The sequence below is a fragment of the Hypomesus transpacificus genome, unplaced genomic scaffold, assembly GCF_021917145.1.
Source record: "Hypomesus transpacificus isolate Combined female unplaced genomic scaffold, fHypTra1 scaffold_334, whole genome shotgun sequence".
Taxonomy (NCBI): domain Eukaryota; kingdom Metazoa; phylum Chordata; class Actinopteri; order Osmeriformes; family Osmeridae; genus Hypomesus; species Hypomesus transpacificus.
In genome coordinates, this window is record NW_025813861.1 from 71,711 (window position 1) to 95,327 (window position 23,617).

Consider the following 23,617-nt stretch of genomic DNA (forward strand, 5'->3'; position numbering starts at 1 on the left):
CGTTTGCGAACGCAATTTTCTGTGGCTTGCCGATAACAAGTTTCCGTAGTGTAGTGGTTATCACGTTCGCCTCACACGCGAAAGGTCCCCGTTTCGAGACCGGGCGGAAACATCTGCCCTTTTATCAGCTTGCGATCGTCTCGTAAATAATCGATGCGTTCTCGACAGTTATGAGTTCATTGGAGAGTCGGTTTGTCCTTCTTTGAAGCAGTAAGTTAGCTTCTCTGGTGCCACATGTTTGGTCGTTTTCTGGCTTCTGTAGAGCTTGGCAAGGGTCCAATCAGGTCTAAAACATGCAGGGCAGGGAGGCCTCAGGTCCAGGATTGGGAAAGGTTGCTTTAGACAATCTCCTTTGTTGCTAGCTTGCTGAAGCAGAGTATCAACTAGTTCATGAGCCCAAATGCCCACGTTAAGCTGTAAATGTGTGTCCTTGTTCTGTTTCCTCCTGACCGTGTGGTTGTGTGTGCACTGGGTTTCTGTCCTTCAGGAGTGGGCAGTTTCCGTAGTGTAGTGGTTATCACATTCGCTTTACGCGCGAAAGGTCCCCGGTTCGAGACCGGGCGGAAACTTCTGCATCTTTCCTCAGTTTTCATCCAATTGCGATCCTCTCCAAGGTAGTTTGTGCCCCATGTTAGTCCCAAGGAGTCCCATGATGCGTTGGAGTCGACAATGTCGTTCTTTGAAACGGGAAGCCGGCTACCCTTGTGCGGATTCGCCTTTAAGCATATCAGCTAGTCCATGAGCCAAAATGCTCATTTGACATCATAACGGTGTGTCCTCGTTTTGGGGCCTTGTTTTTGTGTGTGCGTGCGTTTGCGAACGCAATTTTCTGTGGCTTGCCATTACCAAGTTTCCGTAGTGTAGTGGTTATCACGTTCGCCTCACACGCGAAAGGTCCCCGGTTCGAGACCGGGCGGAAACATCTGCCCTTTTATCAGCTTGCGATCGTCTCGTAAATAATCGATGCGTTCTCGACAGTTATGAGTTCATTGGAGAGTCGGTTTGTCCTTCTTTGAAGCAGTAAGTTAGCTTCCCTGGTGCCACAGGTTTGGTCGTTTTCTGGAATCTGTAAAGCTTGGCAAGGGTCCAATCAGGTCTAAAACATGCAGGGCAGGGAGGCCTCAGGTCCAGGATTGGGAAAGGTTGCTTTAGACAATCTCCTTTGTTGCTAGCTTGCTGAAGCAGAGTATCAACTAGTTCATGAGCCCAAATGCCCACGTTAAGCTGTAAATGTGTGTCCTTGTTCTGTTTCATCCTGACCGTGTGGTTGTGTGTGCACTGGGTTTCTGTCCTTCAGGAGTGGGCAGTTTCAGTAGTGTAGTGGTTATCACATTCGCTTTAAGCGCGAAAGGTCCCCGGTTCGAGACCGGGCGGAAACTTCTGCATCTTTCCTCAGTTTTCATCCAATTGCGATCCTCTCCAAGGTAGTTTGTGCCCCATGTTAGTCCCAAGGAGTCCCATGATTCGTTGGAGTCGACAATGTCGTTCTTTGAAACGGGAAGCCGGCTACCCTTGTGCGGATTCGCCTTTAAGCATATCAGCTAGTCCATGAGCCAAAATGCTCATTTGACATCATAACGGTGTGTCCTCGTTTTGGGGCCTTGTTTTTGTGTGTGCGTGCGTTTGGGATCGCAATTTTCTGTGGCTTGCCATTGTCAAGTTTCCGTAGTGTAGTGGTTATCACGTTTGCCTCACACGCGAAAGGTCCCCGGTTCGAGACCGGGCGGAAACATCTGCCCTTTTATCAGCTTGCTATCCTCTCGTAAATAATCGATGCGTTCTCGACAGTTATGAGTTCATTGGAGAGTCGGTTTGTCCTTCTTTGAAGCAGTAAGTTAGCTTCTCTGGTGCCACATGTTTGGTCGTTTTCTGGCTTCTGTAGAGCTTGGCAAGGGTCCAATCAGGGGTGCGTTTCCCGAAAGCATCGTAAGCCTAAGTTGATCGTAGAGTCCATCGTACGATGGATCTTAGTTGTACGGGCCGTTTCCCGAAACCATCGTAGCTAAAGAGGCACTTGAAAATTGTCGTAGATCAACGAGAGCTCCAGACCAGTCGTAGATCGCTAAGTGCATCGTAGCACAGAGACTCAGTGGAGACACGCGTAGGCCGACCATGAAAACTACATTAAACTCATGCTGAAAGTTAATTCCGATGGAAAATAAGATTTTGTTGGTCCTCTTTTTACACCAGTTACGCTTGAACTGGGATATTTCTTAGTGAACCATACAAGTTTAACTGCCGAAAAAATATCAGAATCCGGTTTATCCTCAAGTAAATTTAGGTTACACAAAATAATTTGATTTAGTGGGTTTGGCGCATGCAATGAAGGTATTTAAAAAACAAATGTCAGTCTTATTCAAAATACTATAACATTGAAATATGGCTGTTGTAATGTGCAATAGAAACTAGAAATGCATTAACGTAACGCTTTTACGAGTACAATAACACAACAACAATTGAACATTGAAGATGTTTATTAGAATTATAGGGCTGGTAGCACGCCAAGCCCGGCGGATGAAGAGGCTGGTGGCAGAGCCGAGCCTGATGTTAGGAGATGGTGGCGCCCAGGAAATGGAAAGACTCCACAGGGTGGACTAGGAAGTCACACAGGGTGAAGGGGCTGGGAAGGAGTGAAAACTCGTACGAAAATCATAAAAGCCATTGAAGATAGCCTAAGTCCTGCACTGCAGACTTGTCCCCTCTGATATGGGGAATTGGATGTGGTCTGAGATGTGGCAAAGTAATGCAGTTGTGACAGCCTGCACAGATATTGACACTGAGGCCTTGGCGAGCCCATGTCCATCTCCAATAACCTCCAGAAAACTGCCAATGGCATAGAACCTTAACACTGCCAGTAGTTGGGTTACAGGGGTCAGTGCAAAGGACCTCCTTGTTAGCCTCTGCAGGTCTGCTTCTATGTGGTTCAGGAGCATCATGATATCATGATGTCATCTGACATATCTTACACTCATAATGAGTATAATTGATCAACCATCAATTAAAGTAGAGTTGATTATTCATGTCAGAAACAATGATTCCATGTTGAAGACATGGGGTATTCATTACTTATGTGTTTGTCATTTGTCACAATGTCATTTGTGGCCAATATGTGATAATTATGAGATTGCAAACATGGTCTTGGGGAGCTGTTGGCCTATGCAAGATTGTAGATATAGTCAGCACTAGAAAATAAGACAGTAAATATGTTGGATTGAGATGCTTGTATTTGTACATTGAATTGTTTAGGATGCTAGCTGGGACATGCCATGTGTGATACAATTCATATGCATGGTTTTTAACCTTGTAGTTCAATCAAGTAGTAAATATAGGACTCATATATATATGCCTATGGAAAGTGCAGTACCAAGAAGAGTTAAAAACCAAGGCACAAGTAATTTGAGAAATAGTTGTTTTATGGGAGTTTGTTCTCCCTGCTCCTGCTCCTCACATGGATCTATAAGGTAAACATGTAAGGATTGGACAGGCAACACTGAATATATGATACAATACACAATTCAGCCTTTACTTAATTTAAATAAACATTGTATGCTTTAGGCTATAAGGTAACCTAAATGTGACACTACCTTGTTGATTGGGCAGAAGAATAGGCACAGAAATGGAGGGCCTTGTGAACTTCATCTCTTCAAACAAAAGCTTCCTCACCTCAATTTGGAGACGAGCCCACTTAATTTCCAAGACCTCCTATTGGTATTTAGCATCCTGTGTCGCTGATTGCAAGGTCCTAACACCGGTGTAAAACTCAGATGCAGCATAGTTTGCACGTTCACCTTATTGTCTTTACCTTCATGTAGCATCACATTGAAAAGTACTCAAATAAGTAGCATGTAATAAATGTAAAGTTTTCTGTAGCTACAGAAAATATTTTTTTGTGTACCGTAATTCGTCAAATATTTTGGTTAACGTTTTAATTTTAAAGTCTTCAAGTTGCGTCAGAAGAATCACATTTCAGTACAATGGACAGCGTCTTGTTAAGTGCAACTTAAGAGATACGTACGATGGTTCTCCTTACGAGCATGTTCGGGAAACGCACGTAAGAAATAACGATGGATCGTTATTTTCATCGTAGAGAACCCTCGTAACAGCTACGATCCATCGTTATCGGAAAAAGCACCCCAGGTCTAAAACATGCAGGGCAGGGAGGCCTCAGGTCCAGGATTGGGAAAGGTTGCTTTAGACAATCTCCTTTGTTGCTAGCTTGCTGAAGCAGAGTATCAACTAGTTCATGAGCCCAAATGCCCACGTTAAGCTGTAAATGTGTGTCCTTGTTCTGTTTCCTCCTGACCGTGTGGTTGTGTGTGCACTGGGTTTCTGTCCTTCAGGAGTGGGCAGTTTCAGTAGTGTAGTGGTTATCACATTCGCTTTATGCGCGAAAGGTCCCCGGTTCGAGACCAGGCGGAAACTTCTGCATCTTTCCTCAGTTCTCATCCAATTGCGATCCTCTCCAAGGTAGTTTGTGCCCCACGTTAGTCCCAAGGAGTCCCATGATTCGTTGGAGTCGACAATGTCGTTCTTTGAAACGGGAAGCCGGCTACCCTTGTGCGGATTCTCCTTTAAGCATATCAGCTAGTCCATGAGCCAAAATGCTCATTTGACATCATTACGGTGTGTCCTCGTTTTGGGGCATTGTTTATTGTGTGTGCGTGCGTTTGGGATCGCAATTTTCTGTGGCTTGCCATTATCAAGTTTCCGTAGTGTAGTGGTTATCACGTTCGCCTCACACGCGAAAGGTCCCCGGTTCGAGACCGGGCGGAAACATCTGCCCTTTTATCAGCTTGCTATCGTCTCGTAAATAATCGATGCGTTCTCGACAGTTATGAGTTCATTGGAGAGTCGGTTTGTCCTTCTTTGAAGCAGTAAGTTAGCTTCTCTGGTGCCACATGTTTGGTCGTTTTCTGGCTTCTGTAGAGCTTGGCAAGGGTCCAATCAGGTCTAAAACATGCAGGGCAGGGAGGCCTCAGGTCCAGGATTGGGAAAGGTTGCTTTAGACAATCTCCTTTGTTGCTAGCTTGCTGAAGCAGAGTATCAACTAGTTCATGAGCCCAAATGCCCACGTTAAGCTGTAAATGTGTGTCCTTGTTCTGTTTCCTCCTGACCGTGTGGTTGTGTGTGCACTGGGTTTCTGTCCTTCAGGAGTGGGCAGTTTCCGTAGTGTAGTGGTTATCACATTCGCTTTACGCGCGAAAGGTCCCCGGTTCGAGACCGGGTGGAAACTTCTGCATCTTTCCTCAGTTTTCATCCAATTGCGATCCTCTCCAAGGTAGTTTGTGCCCCATGTTAGTCCCAAGGAGTCCCATGATGCGTTGGAGTCGACAATGTCGTTCTTTGAAACGGGAAGCCGGCTACCCTTGTGCGGATTCGCCTTTAAGCATATCAGCTAGTCCATGAGCCAAAATGCTCATTTGACATCATAACGGTGTGTCCTCGTTTTGGGGCCTTGTTTTTGTGTGTGCGTGCGTTTGGGATCGCAATTTTCTGTGGCTTGCCATTGTCAAGTTTCCGTAGTGTAGTGGTTATCACGTTTGCCTCACACGCGAAAGGTCCCCGGTTCGAGACCGGGCGGAAACATCTGCCCTTTTATCAGCTTGCGATCGTCTCGTAAATAATCGATGCGTTCTCGACAGTTATGAGTTCATTGGAGAGTCGGTTTGTCCTTCTTTGAAGCAGTAAGTTAGCTTCCCTGGTGCCACAGGTTTGGTCGTTTTCTGGAATCTGTAAAGCTTGGCAAGCTTGGCAAGGGTCCAATCAGGTCTAAAACATGCAGGGCAGGGAGGCCTCAGGTCCAGGATTGGGAAAGGTTGCTTTAGACAATCTCCTTTGTTGCTAGCTTGCTGAAGCAGAGTATCAACTAGTTCATGAGCCCAAATGCCCACGTTAAGCTGTAAATGTGTGTCCTTGTTCTGTTTCATCCTGACCGTGTGGTTGTGTGTGCACTGGGTTTCTGTGCTTCAGGAGTGGGCAGTTTCAGTAGTGTAGTGGTTATCACATTCGCTTTAAGCGCGAAAGGTCCCCGGTTCGAGACCGGGCGGAAACTTCTGCATCTTTCCTCAGTTTTCATCCAATTGCGATCCTCTCCAAGGTAGTTTGTGCCCCATGTTAGTCCCAAGGAGTCCCATGATTCGTTGGAGTCGACAATGTCGTTCTTTGAAACGGGAAGCCGGCTACCCTTGTGCGGATTCGCCTTTAAGCATATCAGCTAGTCCATGAGCCAAAATGCTCATTTGACATCATAACGGTGTGTCCTCGTTTTGGGGCCTTGTTTTTGTGTGTGCGTGCGTTTGGGATCGCAATTTTCTGTGGCTTGCCATTGTCAAGTTTCCGTAGTGTAGTGGTTATCACGTTTGCCTCACACGCGAAAGGTCCCCGGTTCGAGACCGGGCGGAAACATCTGCCCTTTTATCAGCTTGCTATCCTCTCGTAAATAATCGATGCGTTCTCGACAGTTATGAGTTCATTGGAGAGTCGGTTTGTCCTTCTTTGAAGCAGTAAGTTAGCTTCTCTGGTGCCACATGTTTGGTCGTTTTCTGGCTTCTGTAGAGCTTGGCAAGGGTCCAATCAGGGGTGCGTTTCCCGAAAGCATCGTAAGCCTAAGTTGATCGTAGAGTCCATCGTACGATGGATCTTAGTTGTACGGGCCGTTTCCCGAAACCATCGTAGCTAAAGAGGCACTTGAAAATTGTCGTAGATCAACGAGAGCTCCAGACCAGTCGTAGATCGCTAAGTGCATCGTAGCACAGAGACTCAGTGGAGACACGCGTAGGCCGACCATGAAAACTACATTAAACTCATGCTGAAAGTTAATTCCGATGGAAAATAAGATTTTGTTGGTCCTCTTTTTACACCAGTTACGCTTGAACTGGGATATTTCTTAGTGAACCATACAAGTTTAACTGCCGAAAAAATATCAGAATCCGGTTTATCCTCAAGTAAATTTAGGTTACACAAAATAATTTGATTTAGTGGGTTTGGCGCATGCAATGAAGGTATTTAAAAAACAAATGTCAGTCTTATTCAAAATACTATAACATTGAAATATGGCTGTTGTAATGTGCAATAGAAACTAGAAATGCATTAACGTAACGCTTTTACGAGTACAATAACACAACAACAATTGAACATTGAAGATGTTTATTAGAATTATAGGGCTGGTAGCACGCCAAGCCCGGCGGATGAAGAGGCTGGTGGCAGAGCCGAGCCTGATGTTAGGAGATGGTGGCGCCCAGGAAATGGAAAGACTCCACAGGGTGGACTAGGAAGTCACACAGGGTGAAGGGGCTGGGAAGGAGTGAAAACTCGTACGAAAATCATAAAAGCCATTGAAGATAGCCTAAGTCCTGCACTGCAGACTTGTCCCCTCTGATATGGGGAATTGGATGTGGTCTGAGATGTGGCAAAGTAATGCAGTTGTGACAGCCTGCACAGATATTGACACTGAGGCCTTGGCGAGCCCATGTCCATCTCCAATAACCTCCAGAAAACTGCCAATGGCATAGAACCTTAACACTGCCAGTAGTTGGGTTACAGGGGTCAGTGCAAAGGACCTCCTTGTTAGCCTCTGCAGGTCTGCTTCTATGTGGTTCAGGAGCATCATGATATCATGATGTCATCTGACATATCTTACACTCATAATGAGTATAATTGATCAACCATCAATTAAAGTAGAGTTGATTATTCATGTCAGAAACAATGATTCCATGTTGAAGACATGGGGTATTCATTACTTATGTGTTTGTCATTTGTCACAATGTCATTTGTGGCCAATATGTGATAATTATGAGATTGCAAACATGGTCTTGGGGAGCTGTTGGCCTATGCAAGATTGTAGATATAGTCAGCACTAGAAAATAAGACAGTAAATATGTTGGATTGAGATGCTTGTATTTGTACATTGAATTGTTTAGGATGCTAGCTGGGACATGCCATGTGTGATACAATTCATATGCATGGTTTTTAACCTTGTAGTTCAATCAAGTAGTAAATATAGGACTCATATATATATGCCTATGGAAAGTGCAGTACCAAGAAGAGTTAAAAACCAAGGCACAAGTAATTTGAGAAATAGTTGTTTTATGGGAGTTTGTTCTCCCTGCTCCTGCTCCTCACATGGATCTATAAGGTAAACATGTAAGGATTGGACAGGCAACACTGAATATATGATACAATACACAATTCAGCCTTTACTTAATTTAAATAAACATTGTATGCTTTAGGCTATAAGGTAACCTAAATGTGACACTACCTTGTTGATTGGGCAGAAGAATAGGCACAGAAATGGAGGGCCTTGTGAACTTCATCTCTTCAAACAAAAGCTTCCTCACCTCAATTTGGAGACGAGCCCACTTAATTTCCAAGACCTCCTATTGGTATTTAGCATCCTGTGTCGCTGATTGCAAGGTCCTAACACCGGTGTAAAACTCAGATGCAGCATAGTTTGCACGTTCACCTTATTGTCTTTACCTTCATGTAGCATCACATTGAAAAGTACTCAAATAAGTAGCATGTAATAAATGTAAAGTTTTCTGTAGCTACAGAAAATATTTTTTTGTGTACCGTAATTCGTCAAATATTTTGGTTAACGTTTTAATTTTAAAGTCTTCAAGTTGCGTCAGAAGAATCACATTTCAGTACAATGGACAGCGTCTTGTTAAGTGCAACTTAAGAGATACGTACGATGGTTCTCCTTACGAGCATGTTCGGGAAACGCACGTAAGAAATAACGATGGATCGTTATTTTCATCGTAGAGAACCCTCGTAACAGCTACGATCCATCGTTATCGGAAAAAGCACCCCAGGTCTAAAACATGCAGGGCAGGGAGGCCTCAGGTCCAGGATTGGGAAAGGTTGCTTTAGACAATCTCCTTTGTTGCTAGCTTGCTGAAGCAGAGTATCAACTAGTTCATGAGCCCAAATGCCCACGTTAAGCTGTAAATGTGTGTCCTTGTTCTGTTTCCTCCTGACCGTGTGGTTGTGTGTGCACTGGGTTTCTGTCCTTCAGGAGTGGGCAGTTTCAGTAGTGTAGTGGTTATCACATTCGCTTTATGCGCGAAAGGTCCCCGGTTCGAGACCAGGCGGAAACTTCTGCATCTTTCCTCAGTTCTCATCCAATTGCGATCCTCTCCAAGGTAGTTTGTGCCCCACGTTAGTCCCAAGGAGTCCCATGATTCGTTCGAGTCGACAATGTCGTTCTTTGAAACGGGAAGCCGGCTACCCTTGTGCGGATTCGCCTTTAAGCATATCAGCTAGTCCATGAGCCAAAATGCTCATTTGAAATCATTACGGTGTGTCCTCGTTTTGGGGCATTGTTTATTGTGTGTGCGTGCGTTTGGGATCGCAATTTTCTGTGGCTTGCCATTATCAAGTTTCTGTAGTGTAGTGGTTATCACGTTCGCCTCACACGCGAAAGGTCCCCGGTTCGAGACCGGGCGGAAACATCTGCCCTTTTATCAGCTTGCTATCGTCTCGTAAATAATCGATGCGTTCTCGACAGTTATGAGTTCATTGGAGAGTCGGTTTGTCCTTCTTTGAAGCAGTAAGTTAGCTTCTCTGGTGCCACATGTTTGGTCGTTTTCTGGCTTCTGTAGAGCTTGGCAAGGGTCCAATCAGGTCTAAAACATGCAGGGCAGGGAGGCCTCAGGTCCAGGATTGGGAAAGGTTGCTTTAGACAATCTCCTTTGTTGCTAGCTTGCTGAAGCAGAGTATCAACTAGTTCATGAGCCCAAATGCCCACGTTAAGCTGTAAATGTGTGTCCTTGTTCTGTTTCCTCCTGACCGTGTGGTTGTGTGTGCACTGGGTTTCTGTCCTTCAGGAGTGGGCAGTTTCAGTAGTGTAGTGGTTATCACATTCCCTTTACGCGCGAAAGGTCCCCGGTTCGAGACCTGGCGGAAACTTCTGCATCTTTCCTCAGTTTTCATCCAATTGCGATCCTCTCCAAGGTAGTTTGTGCCCCATGTTAGTCCCAAGGAGTCCCATGATTCGTTGGAGTCGACAATGTCGTTCTTTGAAACGGGAAGCCGGCTACCCTTGTGCGGATTCGCCTTTAAGCATATCAGCTAGTCCATGAGCCAAAATGCTCATTTGACATCATAACGGTGTGTCCTCGTTTTGGGGCCTTGTTTTTAAGTGTGCGTGCGTTTGCGAACGCAATTTTCTGTGGCTTGCCAATAACAAGTTTCCGTAGTGTAGTGGTTATCACGTTCGCCTCACACGCGAAAGGTCGCCGTTTCGAGACCGGGCGGAAACATCTGCCCTTTTATCAGCTTGCTATCGTCTCGTAAATAATCGATGCGTTCTCGACAGTTATGAGTTCATTGGAGAGTCGGTTTGTCCTTCTTTGAAGCAGTAAGTTAGCTTCTCTGGTGCCATATGTTTGGTCGTTTTCTGGCTTCTGTAGAGCTTGGCAAGGGTCCAATCAGGTCTAAAACATGCAGGGCAGGGAGGCCTCAGGTCCAGGATTGGGAAAGGTTGCTTTAGACAATCTCCTTTGTTGCTAGCTTGCTGAAGCAGAGTATCAACTAGTTCATGAGCCCAAATGCCCACGTTAAGCTGTAAATGTGTGTCCTTGTTCTGTTTCCTCATGACCGTGTGGTTGTGTGTGCACTGGGTTTCTGTCCTTCAGGAGTGGGCAGTTTCCGTAGTGTAGTGGTTATCACATTCGCTTTACGCGCGAAAGGTCCCCAGTTCGAGACCGGGCGGAAACTTCTGCATCTTTCCTCAGTTTTCATCCAATTGCGATCCTCTCCAAGGTAGTTTGTGCCCCATGTTAGTCCCAAAGAGTCCCATGATTCGTTGGAGTCGACAATGTCGTTCTTTGAAACGGGAAGCCGGCTACCCTTGTGCGGATTCGCCTTTAAGCATATCAGCTAGTCCATGAGCCAAAATGCTCATTTGACATCATAACGGTGTGTCCTCGTTTTGGGGCCTTGTTTTTGTGTGTGCGTGCGTTTGCGAACGCAATTTTCTGTGGCTTGCCATTACCAAGTTTCCGTAGTGTAGTGGTTATCACGTTCGCCTCACACGCGAAAGGTCCCCGGTTCGAGACCGGGCGGAAACATCTGCCCTTTTATCAGCTTGCGATCGTCTCGTAAATAATCGATGCGTTCTCGACAGTTATGAGTTCATTGGAGAGTCGGTTTGTCCTTCTTTGAAGCAGTAAGTTAGCTTCCCTGGTGCCACAGGTTTGGTCGTTTTCTGGAATCTGTAAAGCTTGGCAAGGGTCCAATCAGGTCTAAAACATGCAGGGCAGGGAGGCCTAAGGTCCAGGATTGGGAAAGGTTGCTTTAGACAATCTCCTTTGTTGCTAGCTTGCTGAAGCAGAGTATCAACTAGTTCATGAGCCCAAATGCCCACGTTAAGCTGTAAATGTGTTTCCTTGTTCTGTTTCATCCTGACCGTGTGGTTGTGTGTGCACTGGGTTTCTGTCCTTCAGGCGTGGGCAGTTTCAGTAGTGTAGTGGTTATCACATTCGCTTTAAGCGCGAAAGGTCCCCGGTTCGAGACCGGGCGGAAACTTCTGCATCTTTCCTCAGTTTTCATCCAATTGCGATCCTCTCCAAGGTAGTTTGTGCCCCATGTTAGTCCCAAGGAGTCCCATGATTCGTTGGAGTCGACAATGTCGTTCTTTGAAACGGGAAGCCGGCTACCCTTGTGCGGATTCGCCTTTAAGCATATCAGCTAGTCCATGAGCCAAAATGCTCATTTGACATCATAACGGTGTGTCCTCGTTTTGGGGCCTTGTTTTTGTGTGTGCGTGCGTTTGGGATCGCAATTTTCTGTGGCTTGCCATTGTCAAGTTTCCGTAGTGTAGTGGTTATCACGTTTGCCTCACACGCGAAAGGTCCCCGGTTCGAGACCGGGCGGAAACATCTGCCCTTTTATCAGCTTGCTATCCTCTCGTAAATAATCGATGCGTTCTCGACAGTTATGAGTTCCTTGGAGAGTCGGTTTGTCCTTCTTTGAAGCAGTAAGTTAGCTTCTCTGGTGCCACATGTTTGGTCGTTTTCTGGCTTCTGTAGAGCTTGGCAAGGGTCCAATCAGGGGTGCGTTTCCCGAAAGCATCGTAAGCCTAAGTTGATCGTAGAGTCCATCGTACGATGGATCTTAGTTGTACGGGCCGTTTCCCGAAACCATCGTAGCTAAAGAGGCACTTGAAAATTGTCGTAGATCAACGAGAGCTCCAGACCAGTCGTAGATCGCTAAGTGCATCGTAGCACAGAGACTCAGTGGAGACACGCGTAGGCCGACCATGAAAACTACATTAAACTCATGCTGAAAGTTAATTCCGATGGAAAATAAGATTTTGTTGGTCCTCTTTTTACACCAGTTACGCTTGAACTGGGATATTTCTTAGTGAACCATACAAGTTTAACTGCCGAAAAAATATCAGAATCCGGTTTATCCTCAAGTAAATTTAGGTCACACAAAATAATTTGATTTAGTGGGTTTGGCGCATGCAATGAAGGTATTTAAAAAACAAATGTCAGTCTTATTCAAAATACTATAACATTGAAATATGGCTGTTGTAATGTGCAATAGAAACTAGAAATGCATTAACGTAACGCTTTTACGAGTACAATAACACAACAACAATTGAACATTGAAGATGTTTATTAGAATTATAGGGCTGGTAGCACGCCAAGCCCGGCGGATGAAGAGGCTGGTGGCAGAGCCGAGCCTGATGTTAGGAGATGGTGGCGCCCAGGAAATGGAAAGACTCCACAGGGTGGACTAGGAAGTCACACAGGGTGAAGGGGCTGGGAAGGAGTGAAAACTCGTACGAAAATCATAAAAGCCATTGAAGATAGCCTAAGTCCTGCACTGCAGACTTGTCCCCTCTGATATGGGGAATTGGATGTGGTCTGAGATGTGGCAAAGTAATGCAGTTGTGACAGCCTGCACAGATATTGACACTGAGGCCTTGGCGAGCCCATGTCCATCTCCAATAACCTCCAGAAAACTGCCAATGGCATAGAACCTTAACACTGCCAGTAGTTGGGTTACAGGGGTCAGTGCAAAGGACCTCCTTGTTAGCCTCTGCAGGTCTGCTTCTATGTGGTTCAGGAGCATCATGATATCATGATGTCATCTGACATATCTTACACTCATAATGAGTATAATTGATCAACCATCAATTAAAGTAGAGTTGATTATTCATGTCAGAAACAATGATTCCATGTTGAAGACATGGGGTATTCATTACTTATGTGTTTGTCATTTGTCACAATGCCATTTGTGGCCAATATGTGATAATTATGAGATTGCAAACATGGTCTTGGGGAGCTGTTGGCCTATGCAAGATTGTAGATATAGTCAGCACTAGAAAATAAGACAGTAAATATGTTGGATTGAGATGCTTGTATTTGTACATTGAATTGTTTAGGATGCTAGCTGGGACATGCCATGTGTGATACAATTCATATGCATGGTTTTTAACCTTGTAGTTCAATCAAGTAGTAAATATAGGACTCATATATATATGCCTATGGAAAGTGCAGTACCAAGAAGAGTTAAAAACCAAGGCACAAGTAATTTGAGAAATAGTTGTTTTATGGGAGTTTGTTCTCCCTGCTCCTGCTCCTCACATGGATCTATAAGGTAAACATGTAAGGATTGGACAGGCAACACTGAATATATGATACAATACACAATTCAGCCTTTACTTAATTTAAATAAACATTGTATGCTTTAGGCTATAAGGTAACCTAAATGTGACACTACCTTGTTGATTGGGCAGAAGAATAGGCACAGAAATGGAGGGCCTTGTGAACTTCATCTCTTCAAACAAAAGCTTCCTCACCTCAATTTGGAGACGAGCCCACTTAATTTCCAAGACTTCCTATTGGTATTTAGCATCCTGTGTCGCTGATTGCAAGGTCCTAACACCGGTGTAAAACTCAGATGCAGCATAGTTTGCACGTTCACCTTATTGTCTTTACCTTCATGTAGCATCACATTGAAAAGTACTCAAATAAGTAGCATGTAATAAATGTAAAGTTTTCTGTAGCTACAGAAAATATTTTTTTGTGTACCGTAATTCGTCAAATATTTTGGTTAACGTTTTAATTTTAAAGTCTTCAAGTTGCGTCAGAAGAATCACATTTCAGTACAATGGACAGCGTCTTGTTAAGTGCAACTTAAGAGATACGTACGATGGTTCTCCTTACGAGCATGTTCGGGAAACGCACGTAAGAAATAACGATGGATCGTTATTTTCATCGTAGAGAACCCTCGTAACAGCTACGATCCATCGTTATCGGAAAAAGCACCCCAGGTCTAAAACATGCAGGGCAGGGAGGCCTCAGGTCCAGGATTGGGAAAGGTTGCTTTAGACAATCTCCTTTGTTGCTAGCTTGCTGAAGCAGAGTATCAACTAGTTCATGAGCCCAAATGCCCACGTTAAGCTGTAAATGTGTGTCCTTGTTCTGTTTCCTCCTGACCGTGTGGTTGTGTGTGCACTGGGTTTCTGTCCTTCAGGAGTGGGCAGTTTCAGTAGTGTAGTGGTTATCACATTCCCTTTATGCGCGAAAGGTCCCCGGTTCGAGACCAGGCGGAAACTTCTGCATCTTTCCTCAGTTCTCATCCAATTGCGATCCTCTCCAAGGTAGTTTGTGCCCCATGTTAGTCCCAAGGAGTCCCATGATTCGTTGGAGTCGACAATGTCGTTCTTTGAAACGGGAAGCCGGCTACCCTTGTGCGGATTCGCCTTTAAGCATATCAGCTAGTCCATGAGCCAAAATGCTCATTTGACATCATAACGGTGTGTCCTCGTTTTGGGGCCTTGTTTTTGTGTGTGCGTGCGTTTGGGATCGCAATTTTCTGTGACTTGCCATTATCAAGGTTCCGTAGTGTAGTGGTTATCACGTTCGCCTCACACGCGAAAGGTCCCCGGTTCGAGACCGGGCGGAAACATCTGCCCTTTTATCAGCTTGCTATCGTCTCGTAAATAATCGATGCGTTCTCGACAGTTATGAGTTCATTGGAGAGTCGGTTTGTCCTTCTTTGAAGCAGTAAGTTAGCTTCTCTGGTGCCACATGTTTGGTCGTTTTCTGGCTTCTGTAGAGCTTGGCAAGGGTCCAATCAGGTCTAAAACATGCAGGGCAGGGAGGCCTCAGGTCCAGGATTGGGAAAGGTTGCTTTAGACAATCTCCTTTGTTGCTAGCTTGCTGAAGCAGAGTATCAACTAGTTCATGAGCCCAAATGCCCACGTTAAGCTGTAAATGTGTGTCCTTGTTCTGTTTCCTCCTGACCGTGTGGTTGTGTGTGCACTGGGTTTCTGTCCTTCAGGAGTGGGCGGTTTCAGTAGTGTAGTGGTTATCACATTCCCTTTACGCGCGAAAGGTCCCCGGTTCGAGACCGGGCGGAAACTTCTGCATCTTTCCTCAGTTTTCATCCAATTGCGATCCTCTCCAAGGTAGTTTGTGCCCCATGTTAGTCCCAAGGAGTCCCATGATTCGTTGGAGTCGACAATGTCGTTCTTTGAAACGGGAAGCCGGCTACCCTTGTGCGGATTCGCCTTTAAGCATATCAGCTAGTCCATGAGCCAAAATGCTCATTTGACATCATAACGGTGTGTCCTCGTTTTGGGGCCTTGTTTTTGTGTGTGCGTGCGTTTGGGATCGCAATTTTCTGTGTCTTGCCATTATCAAGGTTCCGTAGTGTAGTGGTTGTCACGTTCGCCTCACACGTGAAAGGTCCCCGGTTCGAGACCGGGCGGAAACATCTGCCCTTTTATCAGCTTGCTATCGTCTCGTAAATAATCGATGCGTTCTCGACAGTTATGAGTTCATTGGAGAGTCGGTTTGTCCTTCTTTGAAGCAGTAAGTTAGCTTCTCTGGTGCCACATGTTTGGTCGTTTTCTGGCTTCTGTAGAGCTTGGCAAGGGTCCAATCAGGTCTAAAACATGCAGGGCAGGGAGGCCTCAGGTCCAGGATTGGGAAAGGTTGCTTTAGACAATCTCCTTTGTTGCTAGCTTGCTGAAGCAGAGTATCAACTAGTTCATGAGCCCAAATGCCCACGTTAAGCTGTAAATGTGTGTCCTTGTTCTGTTTCCTCCTGACCGTGTGGTTGTGTGTGCACTGGGTTTCTGTCCTTCAGGAGTGGGCGGTTTCAGTAGTGTAGTGGTTATCACATTCCCTTTACGCGCGAAAGGTCCCCGGTTCGAGACCGGGCGGAAACTTCTGCATCTTTCCTCAGTTTTCATCCAATTGCGATCCTCTCCAAGGTAGTTTGTGCCCCATGTTAGTCCCAAGGAATCCCATGATTCGTTGGAGTCGACAATGTCGTTCTTTGAAACGGGAAGCCGGCTACCCTTGTGCGGATTCGCCTTTAAGCATATCAGCTAGTCCATGAGCCAAAATGCTCATTTGACATCATAACGGTGTGGCCTTGTTTTTGTGTGTGCGTGCGTTTGCGAATGCAATTTTCTGTGGCTTGCCATTACCAAGTTTCCGTAGTGTAGTGGTTATCACGTTCGCCTCACACGCGAAAGGTCCCCGGTTCGAGACCGGGCGGAAACATCTGCCCTTTTATCAGCTTGCTATCGTCTCGTAAATAATCGATGCGTTCTCGACAGTTATGAGTTCATTGGAGAGTCGGTTTGTCCTTCTTTGAAGCAGTAAGTTAGCTTCCCTGGTGCCACATGTTTGGTAGTTTTCTGGAATCTCTAAAGCTTGGCAAGGGTCCAATCAGGTCTAAAACATGCAGGGCAGGGAGGCCTCAGGTCCAGGATTGGGAAAGGTTGCTTTAGACAATCTCCTTTGTTGCTAGCTTGCTGAAGCAGAGTATCAACTAGTTCATGAGCCCAAATGCCCACGTTAAGCTGTAAATGTGTGTCCTTGTTCTGTTTCATCCTGACCGTGTGGTTGTGTGTGCACTGGGTTTCTGTCCTTCAGGAGTGGGCAGTTTCAGTAGTGTAGTGGTTATCACATTCGCTTTACGCGCGAAAGGTCCCCGGTTCGAGACCGGGCGGAAACTTCTGCATCTTTCCTCAGTTTTCATCCAATTGCGATCCTCTCCAAGGTAGTTTGTGCCCCATGTTAGTCCCAAGGAGTCCCATGATTCGTTGGAGTCGACAATGTCGTTCTTTGAAACGGGAAGCCGGCTACCCTTGTGCGGATTCGCCTTTAAGCATATCAGCTAGTCCATGAGCCAAAATGCTCATTTGACATCATAACGGTGTGGCCTTGTTTTTGTGTGTGCGTGCGTTTGCGAACGCAATTTTCTGTGGCTTGCCATTACCAAGTTTCCGTAGTGTAGTGGTTATCACGTTCGCCTCACACGCGAAAGGTCCCCGGTTCGAGACCGGGCGGAAACATCTGCCCTTTTATCAGCTTGCTATCGTCTCGTAAATAATCGATGCGTTCTCGACAGTTATGAGTTCATTGGAGAGTCGGTTTGTCCTTCTTTGAAGCAGTAAGTTAGCTTCTCTGGTGCCACATGTTTGGTCGTTTTCTGGCTTCTGTAGAGCTTGGCAAGGGTCCAATCAGGTCTAAAACATGCAGGGCAGGGAGGCCTCAGGTCCAGGATTGGGAAAGGTTGCTTTAGACAATCTCCTTTGTTGCTAGCTTGCTGAAGCAGAGTATCAACTAGTTCATGAGCCCAAATGCCCACGTTAAGCTGTAAATGTGTGTCCTTGTTCTGGTTCCTCCTGACCGTGTGGTTGTGTGTGCACTGGGTTTCTGTCCTTCAGGAGTGGGCAGTTTCAGTAGTGTAGTGGTTATCACCTTCGCTTTACGCGCGAAAGGTCCCCGGTTCGAGACCGGGCGGAAACTTCTGCATCTTTCCTCAGTTTTCATCCAATTGCGATCCTCTCCAAGGTAGTTAGTCCCAAGGAGTCCCATGATTCGTTGGAGTCGACAATGTCGTTCTTTGAAACGGGAAGCCGGCTACCCTTGTGCGGATTCGCCTTTAAGCATATCAGCTAGTCCATGAGCCAAAATGCTCATTTGACATCATAACGGTGTGTCCTCGTTTTGGGGCCTTGTTTTTGAGTGTGCGTGCGTTTGCGAACGCAATTTTCTGTGGCTTGCCAATAACAAGTTTCCGTAGTGTAGTGGTTATCACGTTCGCCTCACACGCGAAAGGTCCGCGGTTCGAGACCGGGCGGAAACATCTGCCCTTTTATCAGCTTGCTATCGTCTCATAAATAATCGATGCGTTCTCGACAGTTATGAGTTCATTGGAGAGTCGGTTTGTCCTTCTTTGAAGCAGTAAGTTAGCTTCTCTGGTGCCACATGTTTGGTCGTTTTCTGGCTTCTGTAGAGCTTGGCAAGGGTCCACTCAGGTCTAAAACATGCAGGGCAGGGAGGCCTCAGGTCCAGGATTGGGAAAGGTTGCTTTAGACAATCTCCTTTGTTGCTAGCTTGCTGAAGCAGAGTATCAACTAGTTCATGAGCCCAAATGCCCACGTTAAGCTGTAAATGTGTGTCCTTGTTCTGGTTCCTCCTGACCGTGTGGTTGTGTGTGCACTGGGTTTCTGTCCTTCAGGAGTGGGCAGTTTCAGTAGTGTAGTGGTTATCACCTTCGCTTTACGCGCGAAAGGTCCCCGGTTCGAGACCGGGCGGAAACTTCTGCATCTTTCCTCAGTTTTCATCCAATTGCGATCCTCTCCAAGGTAGTTAGTTCCAAGGAGTCCCATGATTCGTTGGAGTCGACAATGTCGTTCTTTGAAACGGGAAGCCGGCTACCCTTGTGCGGATTCGCCTTTAAGCATATCAGCTAGTCCATGAGCCAAAATGCTCATTTGACATCATAACGGTGTGTCCTCGTTTTGGGGCCTTGTTTTTGAGTGTGCGTGCGTTTGCGAACGCAATTTTCTGTGGCTTGCCAATAACAAGTTTCCGTAGTGTAGTGGTTATCACGTTCGCCTCACACGCGAAAGGTCCCCGGTTCGAGACCGGGCGGAAAGCTCTGCCCTTTTATCAGCTTGCGATCGTCTCGTAAATAATCGATGCGTTCTCGACAGTTATGAGTTCATTGGAGAGTCGGTTTGTCCTTCTTTGAAGCAGTAAGTTAGCTTCTCTGGTGCCACATGTTTGGTCGTTTTCTGGCTTCTGTAGAGCTTGGCAAGGGTCCAATCAGGTCTAAAACATGCAGGGCAGGGAGGCCTCAGGTCCAGGATTGGGAAAGGTTGCTTTAGACAATCTCCTTTGTTGCTAGCTTGCTGAAGCAGAGTATCAACTAGTTCAAGAGCCCAAATGCCCACGTTAAGCTGTAAATGTGTGTCCTTGTTCTGTTTCCTCCTGACCGTGTGGTTGTGTGTGCACTGGGTTTCTGTCCTTCAGGAGTGGGCAGTTTCCGTAGTGTAGTGGTTATCACATTCCCTTTACGCGCGAAATGTCCCCGGTTCGAGACCGGGCGGAAACTTCTGCATCTTTCCTCAGTTTTCATCCAATTGCGATCCTCTCCAAGGTAGTTTGTGCCCCATGTTAGTCCCAAGGAGTCCCATGATTCGTTGGAGTCGACAATGTCGTTCTTTGAAACGGGAAGCCGGCTACCCTTGTGCGGATTTGCCTTTAAGCATATCAGCTAGTCCATGAGCCAAAATGCTCATTTGACATCATAATGGTGTGTCCTCGTTTTGGGGCCTTGTTTTTGTGTGTGCGTGCGTTTGCGAACGCAATTTTCTGTGGCTTACCATTACCAAGTTTCCGTAGTGTAGTGGTTATCACGTTCGCCTCACACGCGAAAGGTCCCCGGTTCGAGACCGGGCGGAAACATCTGCCCTTTTATCAGCTTGCGATCGTCTCGTAAATAATCGATGCGTTCTCGACAGTTATGAGTTCATTGGAGAGTCGGTTTGTCCTTCTTTGAAGCAGTAAGTTAGCTTCCCTGGTGCCACATGTTTGGTCGTTTTCTGGAATCTGTAAAGCTTGGCAAGGGTCCAATCAGGTCTAAAACATGCAGGGCAGGGAGGCCTCAGGTCCAGGATTGGGAAAGGTTGCTTTAGACAATCTCCTTTGTTGCTAGCTTGCTGAAGCAGAGTATCAACTAGTTCATGAGCCCAAATGCCCACGTTAAGCTGTAAATGTGTGTCCTTGTTCTGTTTCATCCTGACCGTGTGGTTGTGTGTGCACTGGGTTTCTGTCCTTCAGGAGTGGGCAGTTTCAGTAGTGTAGTGGTTATCACCTTCGCTTTACGCGCGAAAGGTCCCCGGTTCGAGACCGGGCGGAAACTTCTGCATCTTTCCTCAGTTTTCATCCAATTGCGATCCTCTCCAAGGTAGTTAGTCCCAAGGAGTCCCATGATTCGTTGGAGTCGACAATGTCGTTCTTTGAAACGGGAAGCCGGCTACCCTTGTGCGGATTCGCCTTTAAGCATATCAGCTAGTCCATGAGCCAAAATGCTCATTTGACATCATAACGGTGTGTCCTCGTTTTGGGGCCTTGTTTTTGAGTGTGCGTGCGTTTGCGAACGCAATTTTCTGTGGCTTGCCAATAACAAGTTTCCGTAGTGTAGTGGTTATCACGTTCGCCTCACACGCGAAAGGTCCGCGGTTCGAGACCGGGCGGAAACATCTGCCCTTTTATCAGCTTGCTATCGTCTCATAAATAATCGATGCGTTCTCGACAGTTATGAGTTCATTGGAGAGTCGGTTTGTCCTTCTTTGAAGCAGTAAGTTAGCTTCTCTGGTGCCACATGTTTGGTCGTTTTCTGGCTTCTGTAGAGCTTGGCAAGGGTCCACTCAGGTCTAAAACATGCAGGGCAGGGAGGCCTCAGGTCCAGGATTGGGAAAGGTTGCTTTAGACAATCTCCTTTGTTGCTAGCTTGCTGAAGCAGAGTATCAACTAGTTCATGAGCCCAAATGCCCACGTTAAGCTGTAAATGTGTGTCCTTGTTCTGGTTCCTCCTGACCGTGTGGTTGTGTGTGCACTGGGTTTCTGTCCTTCAGGAGTGGGCAGTTTCAGTAGTGTAGTGGTTATCACCTTCGCTTTACGCGCGAAAGGTCCCCAGTTCGAGACCGGGCGGAAACTTCTGCATCTTTCCTCAGTTTTCATCCAATTGCGATCCTCTCCAAGGTAGTTAGTCCCAAGGAGTCCCATGATTCGTTGGAGTCGACAATGTCGTTCTTTGAAACGGGAAGCCGGCTACCCTTGTGCGGATTCGCCTTTAAGCATATCAGCTAGTCCATGAGCCAAAATGCTCATTTGACATCATAACGGTGTGTCCTCGTTTTGGGGCCTTGTTTTTGAGTGTGCGTGCGTTTGCGAACGCAATTTTCTGTGGCTTGCCAATAACAAGTTTCCGTAGTGTAGTGGTTATCACGTTCGCCTCACACGCGAAAGGTCCCCGGTTCGAGACCGGGCGGAAAGCTCTGCCCTTTTATCAGCTTGCGATCGTCTCGTAAATAATCGATGCGTTCTCGACAGTTATGAGTTCATTGGAGAGTCGGTTTGTCCTTCTTTGAAGCAGTAAGTTAGCTTCTCTGGTGCCACATGTTTGGTCGTTTTCTGGCTTCTGTAGAGCTTGGCAAGGGTCCAATCAGGTCTAAAACATGCAGGGCAGGGAGGCCTCAGGTCCAGGATTGGGAAAGGTTGCTTTAGACAATCTCCTTTGTTGCTAGCTTGCTGAAGCAGAGTATCAACTAGTTCAAGAGCCCAAATGCCCACGTTAAGCTGTAAATGTGTGTCCTTGTTCTGTTTCCTCCTGACCGTGTGGTTGTGTGTGCACTGGGTTTCTGTCCTTCAGGAGTGGGCAGTTTCCGTAGTGTAGTGGTTATCACATTCCCTTTACGCGCGAAATGTCCCCGGTTCGAGACCGGGCGGAAACTTCTGCATCTTTCCTCAGTTTTCATCCAATTGCGATCCTCTCCAAGGTAGTTTGTGCCCCATGTTAGTCCCAAGGAGTCCCATGATTCGTTGGAGTCGACAATGTCGTTCTTTGAAACGGGAAGCCGGCTACCCTTGTGCGGATTCGCCTTTAAGCATATCAGCTAGTCCATGAGCCAAAATGCTCATTTGACATCATAACGGTGTGTCCTCGTTTTGGGGCCTTGTTTTTGAGTGTGCGTGCGTTTGCGAACGCAATTTTCTGTGGCTTGCCAATAACAAGTTTCCGTAGTGTAGTGGTTATCACGTTCGCCTCACACGCGAAAGGTCCCCGGTTCGAGACCGGGCGGAAACATCTGCCCTTTTATCAGCTTGCGATCGTCTCGTAAATAATCGATGCGTTCTCGACAGTTATGAGTTCATTGGAGAGTCGGTTTGTCCTTCTTTGAAGCAGTAAGTTAGCTTCTCTGGTGCCACATGTTTGGTCGTTTTCTGGCTTCTGTAGAGCTTGGCAAGGGTCCAATCAGGTCTAAAACATGCAGGGCAGGGAGGCCTCAGGTCCAGGATTGGGAAAGGTTGCTTTAGACAATCTCCTTTGTTGCTAGCTTGCTGAAGCAGAGTATCAACTAGTTCATGAGCCCAAATGCCCACGTTAAGCTGTAAATGTGTGTCCTTGTTCTGTTTCCTCCTGACCGTGTGGTTGTGTGTGCACTGGGTTTCTGTCCTTCAGGAGTGGGCAGTTTCAGTAGTGTAGTGGTTATCACCTTCGCTTTACGCGCGAAAGGTCCCCGGTTCGAGACCGGGCGGAAACTTCTGCATCTTTCCTCAGTTTTCATCCAATTGCGATCCTCTCCAAGGTAGTTAGTCCCAAGGAGTCCCATGATTCGTTGGAGTCGACAATGTCGTTCTTTGAAACGGGAAGCCGGCTACCCTTGTGCGGATTCGCCTTTAAGCATATCAGCTAGTCCATGAGCCAAAATGCTCATTTGACATCATAACGGTGTGTCCTCGTTTTGGGGCCTTGTTTTTGAGTGTGCGTGCGTTTGCGAACGCAATTTTCTGTGGCTTGCCAATAACAAGTTTCCGTAGTGTAGTGGTTATCACGTTCGCCTCACACGCGAAAGGTCCCCGGTTCGAGACCGGGCGGAAAGCATCTGCCCTTTTATCAGCTTGCGATCGTCTCGTAAATAATCGATGCGTTCTCGACAGTTATGAGTTCATTGGAGAGTCGGTTTGTCCTTCTTTGAAGCAGTAAGTTAGCTTCTCTGGTGCCACATGTTTGGTCGTTTTCTGGCTTCTGTAGAGCTTGGCAAGGGTCCAATCAGGTCTAAAACATGCAGGGCAGGGAGGCCTCAGGTCCAGGATTGGGAAAGGTTGCTTTAGACAATCTCCTTTGTTGCTAGCTTGCTGAAGCAGAGTATCAACTAGTTCATGAGCCCAAATGCCCACGTTAAGCTGTAAATGTGTGTCCTTGTTCTGTTTCCTCCTGACCGTGTGGTTGTGTGTGCACTGGGTTTCTGTCCTTCAGGAGTGGGCAGTTTCCGTAGTGTAGTGGTTATCACATTCGCTTTACGCGCGAAAGGTCCCCGGTTCGAGACCGGGCGGAAACTTCTGCATCTTTCCTCAGTTTTCATCCAATTGCGATCCTCTCCAAGGTAGTTTGTGCCCCATGTTAGTCCCAAGGAGTCCCATGATTCGTTGGAGTCGACAATGTCGTTCTTTGAAACGGGAAGCCGGCTACCCTTGTGCGGATTCGCCTTTAAGCATATCAGCTAGTCCATGAGCCAAAATGCTCATTTGACATCATAATGGTGTGTCCTCGTTTTGGGGCCTTGTTT

General features: G+C 46.5%; 39 non-coding genes across 39 annotated transcripts; all 39 read left to right on the plus strand.

Moving 5' to 3' along the window:
- The first annotated feature begins 39 nt into the window (after positions 1 to 39).
- On the plus strand, positions 40 to 112 carry trnav-cac. Its single transcript has one exon. It is a non-coding gene; the product is annotated as a tRNA-Val (tRNA).
- A 384-nt stretch (positions 113 to 496) lies between these two features.
- trnav-uac lies at positions 497 to 569 on the plus strand. Its single transcript has one exon. It is a non-coding gene; the product is annotated as a tRNA-Val (tRNA).
- Positions 570 to 849: 280 nt separating this feature from the next.
- Positions 850 to 922, plus strand: trnav-cac. The gene has a single exon. It is a non-coding gene; the product is annotated as a tRNA-Val (tRNA).
- A 384-nt stretch (positions 923 to 1,306) lies between these two features.
- On the plus strand, positions 1,307 to 1,379 carry trnal-uaa. The gene has a single exon. It is a non-coding gene; the product is annotated as a tRNA-Leu (tRNA).
- A 280-nt stretch (positions 1,380 to 1,659) lies between these two features.
- trnav-cac lies at positions 1,660 to 1,732 on the plus strand. The gene has a single exon. It is a non-coding gene; the product is annotated as a tRNA-Val (tRNA).
- Positions 1,733 to 4,349: 2,617 nt separating this feature from the next.
- Positions 4,350 to 4,422, plus strand: trnai-uau. The gene has a single exon. It is a non-coding gene; the product is annotated as a tRNA-Ile (tRNA).
- A 281-nt stretch (positions 4,423 to 4,703) lies between these two features.
- On the plus strand, positions 4,704 to 4,776 carry trnav-cac. Its single transcript has one exon. It is a non-coding gene; the product is annotated as a tRNA-Val (tRNA).
- A 384-nt stretch (positions 4,777 to 5,160) lies between these two features.
- trnav-uac lies at positions 5,161 to 5,233 on the plus strand. Its single transcript has one exon. It is a non-coding gene; the product is annotated as a tRNA-Val (tRNA).
- A 280-nt stretch (positions 5,234 to 5,513) lies between these two features.
- On the plus strand, positions 5,514 to 5,586 carry trnav-cac. The gene has a single exon. It is a non-coding gene; the product is annotated as a tRNA-Val (tRNA).
- A 393-nt stretch (positions 5,587 to 5,979) lies between these two features.
- trnal-uaa lies at positions 5,980 to 6,052 on the plus strand. Its single transcript has one exon. It is a non-coding gene; the product is annotated as a tRNA-Leu (tRNA).
- A 280-nt stretch (positions 6,053 to 6,332) lies between these two features.
- trnav-cac lies at positions 6,333 to 6,405 on the plus strand. Its single transcript has one exon. It is a non-coding gene; the product is annotated as a tRNA-Val (tRNA).
- Positions 6,406 to 9,022: 2,617 nt separating this feature from the next.
- Positions 9,023 to 9,095, plus strand: trnai-uau. The gene has a single exon. It is a non-coding gene; the product is annotated as a tRNA-Ile (tRNA).
- A 281-nt stretch (positions 9,096 to 9,376) lies between these two features.
- trnav-cac lies at positions 9,377 to 9,449 on the plus strand. Its single transcript has one exon. It is a non-coding gene; the product is annotated as a tRNA-Val (tRNA).
- Positions 9,450 to 10,186: 737 nt separating this feature from the next.
- On the plus strand, positions 10,187 to 10,259 carry trnav-cac. Its single transcript has one exon. It is a non-coding gene; the product is annotated as a tRNA-Val (tRNA).
- A 384-nt stretch (positions 10,260 to 10,643) lies between these two features.
- On the plus strand, positions 10,644 to 10,716 carry trnav-uac. The gene has a single exon. It is a non-coding gene; the product is annotated as a tRNA-Val (tRNA).
- A 280-nt stretch (positions 10,717 to 10,996) lies between these two features.
- Positions 10,997 to 11,069, plus strand: trnav-cac. The gene has a single exon. It is a non-coding gene; the product is annotated as a tRNA-Val (tRNA).
- Positions 11,070 to 11,453: 384 nt separating this feature from the next.
- Positions 11,454 to 11,526, plus strand: trnal-uaa. Its single transcript has one exon. It is a non-coding gene; the product is annotated as a tRNA-Leu (tRNA).
- A 280-nt stretch (positions 11,527 to 11,806) lies between these two features.
- Positions 11,807 to 11,879, plus strand: trnav-cac. The gene has a single exon. It is a non-coding gene; the product is annotated as a tRNA-Val (tRNA).
- A 2,970-nt stretch (positions 11,880 to 14,849) lies between these two features.
- Positions 14,850 to 14,922, plus strand: trnav-cac. Its single transcript has one exon. It is a non-coding gene; the product is annotated as a tRNA-Val (tRNA).
- A 384-nt stretch (positions 14,923 to 15,306) lies between these two features.
- On the plus strand, positions 15,307 to 15,379 carry trnav-uac. Its single transcript has one exon. It is a non-coding gene; the product is annotated as a tRNA-Val (tRNA).
- A 280-nt stretch (positions 15,380 to 15,659) lies between these two features.
- On the plus strand, positions 15,660 to 15,732 carry trnav-cac. The gene has a single exon. It is a non-coding gene; the product is annotated as a tRNA-Val (tRNA).
- Positions 15,733 to 16,116: 384 nt separating this feature from the next.
- trnav-uac lies at positions 16,117 to 16,189 on the plus strand. The gene has a single exon. It is a non-coding gene; the product is annotated as a tRNA-Val (tRNA).
- A 267-nt stretch (positions 16,190 to 16,456) lies between these two features.
- On the plus strand, positions 16,457 to 16,529 carry trnav-cac. Its single transcript has one exon. It is a non-coding gene; the product is annotated as a tRNA-Val (tRNA).
- A 384-nt stretch (positions 16,530 to 16,913) lies between these two features.
- On the plus strand, positions 16,914 to 16,986 carry trnav-uac. The gene has a single exon. It is a non-coding gene; the product is annotated as a tRNA-Val (tRNA).
- Positions 16,987 to 17,253: 267 nt separating this feature from the next.
- Positions 17,254 to 17,326, plus strand: trnav-cac. Its single transcript has one exon. It is a non-coding gene; the product is annotated as a tRNA-Val (tRNA).
- Positions 17,327 to 17,710: 384 nt separating this feature from the next.
- On the plus strand, positions 17,711 to 17,783 carry trnav-uac. The gene has a single exon. It is a non-coding gene; the product is annotated as a tRNA-Val (tRNA).
- Positions 17,784 to 18,050: 267 nt separating this feature from the next.
- trnav-cac lies at positions 18,051 to 18,123 on the plus strand. The gene has a single exon. It is a non-coding gene; the product is annotated as a tRNA-Val (tRNA).
- A 384-nt stretch (positions 18,124 to 18,507) lies between these two features.
- Positions 18,508 to 18,580, plus strand: trnav-uac. Its single transcript has one exon. It is a non-coding gene; the product is annotated as a tRNA-Val (tRNA).
- Positions 18,581 to 18,847: 267 nt separating this feature from the next.
- On the plus strand, positions 18,848 to 18,921 carry trnav-cac. The gene has a single exon. It is a non-coding gene; the product is annotated as a tRNA-Val (tRNA).
- Positions 18,922 to 19,304: 383 nt separating this feature from the next.
- Positions 19,305 to 19,377, plus strand: trnav-uac. Its single transcript has one exon. It is a non-coding gene; the product is annotated as a tRNA-Val (tRNA).
- A 280-nt stretch (positions 19,378 to 19,657) lies between these two features.
- trnav-cac lies at positions 19,658 to 19,730 on the plus strand. The gene has a single exon. It is a non-coding gene; the product is annotated as a tRNA-Val (tRNA).
- Positions 19,731 to 20,114: 384 nt separating this feature from the next.
- On the plus strand, positions 20,115 to 20,187 carry trnav-uac. Its single transcript has one exon. It is a non-coding gene; the product is annotated as a tRNA-Val (tRNA).
- Positions 20,188 to 20,454: 267 nt separating this feature from the next.
- Positions 20,455 to 20,527, plus strand: trnav-cac. Its single transcript has one exon. It is a non-coding gene; the product is annotated as a tRNA-Val (tRNA).
- Positions 20,528 to 21,251: 724 nt separating this feature from the next.
- Positions 21,252 to 21,325, plus strand: trnav-cac. Its single transcript has one exon. It is a non-coding gene; the product is annotated as a tRNA-Val (tRNA).
- Positions 21,326 to 21,708: 383 nt separating this feature from the next.
- On the plus strand, positions 21,709 to 21,781 carry trnav-uac. Its single transcript has one exon. It is a non-coding gene; the product is annotated as a tRNA-Val (tRNA).
- A 280-nt stretch (positions 21,782 to 22,061) lies between these two features.
- trnav-cac lies at positions 22,062 to 22,134 on the plus strand. Its single transcript has one exon. It is a non-coding gene; the product is annotated as a tRNA-Val (tRNA).
- A 384-nt stretch (positions 22,135 to 22,518) lies between these two features.
- Positions 22,519 to 22,591, plus strand: trnav-uac. The gene has a single exon. It is a non-coding gene; the product is annotated as a tRNA-Val (tRNA).
- Positions 22,592 to 22,858: 267 nt separating this feature from the next.
- On the plus strand, positions 22,859 to 22,932 carry trnav-cac. The gene has a single exon. It is a non-coding gene; the product is annotated as a tRNA-Val (tRNA).
- A 384-nt stretch (positions 22,933 to 23,316) lies between these two features.
- Positions 23,317 to 23,389, plus strand: trnav-uac. The gene has a single exon. It is a non-coding gene; the product is annotated as a tRNA-Val (tRNA).
- Positions 23,390 to 23,617: the final 228 nt, after the last annotated feature.